The sequence below is a fragment of the Dipodomys ordii genome, unplaced genomic scaffold (genome assembly GCF_000151885.1).
Source record: "Dipodomys ordii isolate 6190 unplaced genomic scaffold, Dord_2.0 Scaffold2, whole genome shotgun sequence".
Taxonomy (NCBI): Eukaryota; Metazoa; Chordata; class Mammalia; order Rodentia; family Heteromyidae; genus Dipodomys; species Dipodomys ordii.
This window is the reverse complement of record NW_012267218.1, coordinates 20,996,301-21,001,675: the sequence shown is the minus strand read 5'-3', so window position 1 is coordinate 21,001,675 and position 5,375 is coordinate 20,996,301. Positions and strand designations below refer to the sequence as shown.

Sequence of the window (5,375 nt, the reverse complement as noted above, 5' to 3'; positions counted from 1 at the left end):
CTCTGAGCATGAGCTGTCCTCACACAGGTGCACCTGCTCAGGTGCACTCTCTCTCTCTTCTATATACACATGCATACACACACACACACACACATTCACACTCACAGAATGAAACACACAAACGGGTTGGAGGCATGGCTTTGTTTGTAGACCACCAGCCAATGAGCAAACATTTCAGGTACCGCTTTTAAAAGCTGTCTTGGACAAAAACAAAAACAAAAACCCCCACAAAATCAGAACAAATACATAAACATCTACCACTCAGCACGCACATATATAAAGGCGTACATGTATCCTAACACAAATAATAGTCCCAAACTCAAGTAATAGTCATATTCCCAAGCACACCTGAGTTACCCCCCAAAAATACGCAGATATACCCACAAAACAAACCACGAGCCCAAGTGCATGGACCTGTGGTTAGCTTCCTGGGGCAGCTGTAATAAAGGACCACAAACCCAGCAACTTGAAATAAGACATTTATCCCCTCCCACTTCCACAGGCTGCAAGTCTGAAATGGAGGTGTTGGCAGGCCCGGCTCCCGGTGCCGGCTGTGGGGAAGATCTGCTCTCTCTCCTAGCTCTGTGGAGCTCCAGGAATGTTTGGAGTCATTTCCCTTTAACACATCACTCCAGCCTCTTCCTCTACTTCGCCTGCCCTTATACCACACCTCAGTCTTCTATGACCTCATTTTAACTAATTACATCTGCAAAGAGCCTATTCTCAAATGAAGTCACATTCCATGGTCTCATCCCAGGTAGACATGAAATTTGGAAGGACACTGTTCAGCCCAGAAGATGCTCACACCACAAACACATACAGAGGCAGACGGAAGACAGACATACAGGCCCGCAGCACACCTATCGCGTGCTGCTGCTTCTCGCTTTGGCTTTGTTTGGTTTGCATGGAATGATTTTTCATTTGTATAGGATTCCAACAGTAACAGAGTTTTTCTCATTGCTTCTGTGGCTACCAACTTCCCCTCCTAGAAAGTTTTCGCCACCAGCAGATTCTTTTGAGAATCTTTCCGAAGAAAATTGAGGCCCAGGAAGGATTGTAAGGGTGTAGGTCTGCACCTTGCTTTTTCCACTGGATCCCTTACCTTCTAACTTGATAGGGTTTTCATGGGGATTGGGTGGACCTGACCATGAGCTCACTGGCAACCCAGCCATATGTTGCTAATCTCTGTCTCCCCAGCCCTTAGCCCTGGCAGGCATAGATCGGGAGTTCTGGTAGGCTGTATCTAGACATTGATGAACCGTGAACAGCTGGTTGAGTCTGAGTGTGGCTAGGGCTCAGCCTCCAGCTACAGCTGGGTTGGAATCTGTTCTGAATGCGGTTGGAGTGTCCTGGTTACCATCCCTCCCTGGTCTTCCCTCTCCGAGGAAGATTGCTGGGGAAACAGTTGCATAGAGGCTAGGGAGAGAAAAACCCTACCCCATCTTCCACAGGAGCTAATGAGGAGTGAACACTTACCCAGTCTGCTGGCTAAAGGTTGCCACGGAAACAAGAATTACAGCAATAACTCAGGGTCGAGCTGGAGGCTGCAGCTTCACCCAGCTGTAGTGAATGCATTTGCTTCACCACACAATGGTGCCTCTTGTCTGAGACGTCATGGTGCACTCCATGAGCAGGCTTCAGGCCCTCCTCAGAGGACAGAGGTGGACAGAGGCTGTCCAGCCTCAAGAGACTGGACACACCCAGGGCAATGCTAGCCAGCAGCTCCCTTTGCCTGCTGTGGGAGGAGAGGCACTTGTGAGATTTACTCCAACCCAGGCACCCACCAACTCTACCTCCAATCTCCTGTCTTCAACAGATACTTACAGTGCTCCCCTCCCTTCCCTAGATGACATAGACAACAATAGATAACCAAGACATGAGCCTGTGGTCAATGAGCTCACCATTCCCTGGAGAAGCTGGCCATGGGCTAGGTCAGCCTGTAAGTAATTGGAAAAGAACACTCAATCACTAGAAAAGTCATTGTGCAAATGTTTCCTGTGAATTAACTCCCTCAATCCCTGTTTCTACTGAACGGGGAAGATGCTAGTAATGTCTCCATTTTACACAAAGGGAAACCAAAGCACAGCATGGTTAAGAAATCTGCCCAGAGGGGCTGAGAAGATGGCTCAGTGGTAGAGCACTTGCCTTGCATGCATGAGGCCCTGGGTTCGATTCCTCAGCACCACATAAGCAGAAAAAAAAAGCTGGAAGTGGCGCTGTGGCTCAAGTGGTAGAGCCCTAGCCTTGAGCTGAAGAGCTGAGGGAAAGCGCCCAGACTCAGAGTTCAGGCCCCACGACTGGACCCCCCCAAAAAAAGAAACCTGCCCAGACAGGTAAATAGCAGAGTCAGGAGTTGGACCTGCAGAGTCAAGCTCTAGGGACCCAGGCTTACATGCCTGCCTGCCTCTCGAGATGCTCTTGAGGCCAAGAATGAGGAGCTGACCTGCCTGGAGTCTCCCTTAAGGAAGCAAAAATGAGCTGAGATTAACTAGTAAGAGAATGAGAGGCAGAGAGGCAGGCAGAGAGACTGGAAGATGCAAAGGTCCTGTGGCAAGAGGGAAGAAAAATTATAGGAATTCAGGGGGAAAATGGGGGGGCTGGAGATGAGAATGAGGGGAGAGTTGAGCAAGATGAAGCTAGAGCATTAGACAGAACCACATATGGCAGCCTTGTTAGCCAGCTTAAGGAGAGCAGCTGAATGCTCTGACAGCTGACTTCCCCCAAGTCCTGTCCAGAAGGACTCCAGATCGGGTCCAGCGCCTTTGGCTATGAGCCGTGTGCTGTGGCAGCCCTTCTCCCACACTGTGTGACTCTTAGCAAGGTCTCTCTGCTCCCCTTATAGAAGGAGAGCAGGGAGGGATGAAACATGGCACACGGAGTACTCCCCGGGAGAGAGCTCAGGAAAGAGTGAAAGCTATAGGATTGAGAGGACGATAAGAATGCCACGACCGGGGATACTACAGGAAGACTGCCTGGAAGAAGCAGAGTAGAGCTAAGCCTTACCAATGGAGCCTTCATAGGGAGGAGGATCAAGCTGGCTTCCTTGAAAGGGGGACCTAGAAAGACCAGAGAAAGCCAAGGCCTTTGAGAGCAAGATGCTGCCCATCTTCTGGAGCTGAGGCTGCCTAGAGGGAGCTGGGAGGGAAGACAGGAAGGCTCCTGGGAGCGTGAGGGCCTCCCTCTTTGCCACAGCCTCCACTCCCCGGGGGAGCCCCCCAGCTCCACTTCTGACCTTTTGCTTGTTCACTGGAGATAAGCGTCTCCCAGACTTCCTGGGCCACAGTCATCAGTGCTCAAAAGGGAGAGAGAGAGAGCTCAATAAACTCAGGCCTTGTTTCAGACCCCCACCCCTGCCTCAGTGAGGTGACTCACCCACTGTGGGCCTTTGTAAAATGGGGACAGCTGGCTGACATCTCTGCCCTGCTCAGAACTGTGGTCGGGTGAGGTGAAGACTCCAAACACACTTCCTAAACCAGGAGGAGAGTGTACTCTCGGGCTTCGTACTTTGGAGATGGCTAGAGTCACAGCTAGATTCCCACATACACCAGGATACTCTTTCCCTCTCCACACAGGACACCAGGTGACCAGGAATACATATGCACATTCACTTGTCAAACTCTGAAAATCATTTTCAGGACCATTGAAAAAGCATGGCATCATTTTATTTAGATTCCTGCCACCTGCATCTTTCCCTCTCTGTAGGTGTAGTTCAGAGCAGGAGCCTGTTTTCCTAGATCCCCGAAACAGTCCTGGGATGGGCAGAGCTGCTATGTCCACTTGTACCTTCATAGGACATGGTGGAGACAGTCCTGCTTTGGTCTCCTTCCAGCTGTGTGATTTAGGCCAGTCGCTTCATTTCTTTGAGCCTCCGTTTCTCTCCCTGTAAAATGGAGACATTGATGCCTGCTTCTGAGGCTACCACTGTTAGATTGCTCATGAGCATTCATGGTGCTCAGTGAGACAGCCGGACGAGGAGGCTTACCCATGCGTGGTGGGGCACTGCCATCTCCCTGCCTTTGTTCCCTCTGCGATCGTGCCCTCCCAAGCCTGGAGTGTGGTCTAGCATTCCTGGCTGCCTTTTCCTTTTCTGTTGGTGTCTATCTTCAACCAAGGGGTTTCATCACTGCTGAGGCTTCATTGTTCTCTGCCTTGATGGTGGCTCCTGGCAGTGTGATTCATGAGTGCGTCTCCCCAGGACTCACTCCATTCCCATCAACTCTCTGACCCAGTCTCTGACCTGGCAAGTCTGCTAGTCCCTCTGCACCCGGGCTTCCTCATGCCTGAGCTAGGGAATCACAGATCTTTGTACGGGACGCACAAACCACTCCTAGGATTTTTGTTGTTGTTGGTGGTGGTGGTGGTTGTAGGGATTGAACTCTGGGCCTGGGCACTGTCCTTCATCTCTTCAGCTCAAGGTGAGTTCTCTACCTCTTGAGTCTCAGCACCACTTCCAATTTTCTGGTGGTTAATTGGAGATAAGAGTCTCACAAACTTTCCTGTCTGGGCTGGCTTTGGATCTTGACCCTCAGATCTCAGCCTCCTGAATAGCTAGGATTACAGGCGTGAGCCACTAGTGCCCAGCACTCCTAGGATTTTAAACAAGAACAAATTTATTTATTTACATAGTTATGTTGCCTATCCTGGGGCTTGAACTCAGGGCTTGGGCATTGTCCCTAAGCCTCTATGTTCAAGACTAGTATACTAATACTTGAGCCACGGCTCCATTTCTGGCTTTTTTGGTGGTTAATTGAAAACAAGAATCTCATAAACTTTCCTGCCCAGCCTGGCTTTGAACCAATTCTTGGCATCCTGCTAGGGTTATAAGCAAAAGCCACTGGTGCCTAGTAAGAACAGGGAATCTCATGTTTTCAAAGTCATTGGATGGTTCAAATCACAGTCCTCAAATCAGAAAACTACTCATTGTCCATAATCAGGAGCATAGTTCCCAGAGCCACCGGGTACTCATTCCCTCCCCTGCAACCCAGGGGTCAGGAAACTTCTGCAGCTTTTGCCACAATTATCTCTTATGCCCTTCCTGGGAACCAGGGCACTGAATCTGCTGTAGAGATCTTCCTCTCCTCACCAGAGCTGGCCAGCAGAATTCAGCCCAAGCACCAGGAGGCCAGGTTCCTCTTCCCGTCTACCTTCAGTCTATCCCAGCATGTCTCACTGATGGCACCTGATGGTATGCAGAGTGCCAGCTGCTAGGGAGTGTTAGAAATGTAGGGGTTTTTTTTTGGTCTTGTTTTGTTTTTTTCTAATATCCGTACTGGGGCTTGAAATTAGGGCCTAGGTGCTGTTTCTGAGCTTTTTCACTCAAGGCTGGCACTCTACCAAGCCACAGCTCCATGTCTGACTTTTTTTTTTTTTTTTTT

The 5,375-nt window shown here is 49.9% G+C and overlaps 1 protein-coding gene across 1 annotated transcript in view; it reads left to right on the top strand.

The window, feature by feature from the left end:
• Tmem63c (transmembrane protein 63C) overlaps window positions 1–5,375 on the top strand; it is a 76,573-nt gene that overhangs the window by 20,093 nt on the left and 51,105 nt on the right. The window lies entirely within an intron of this gene.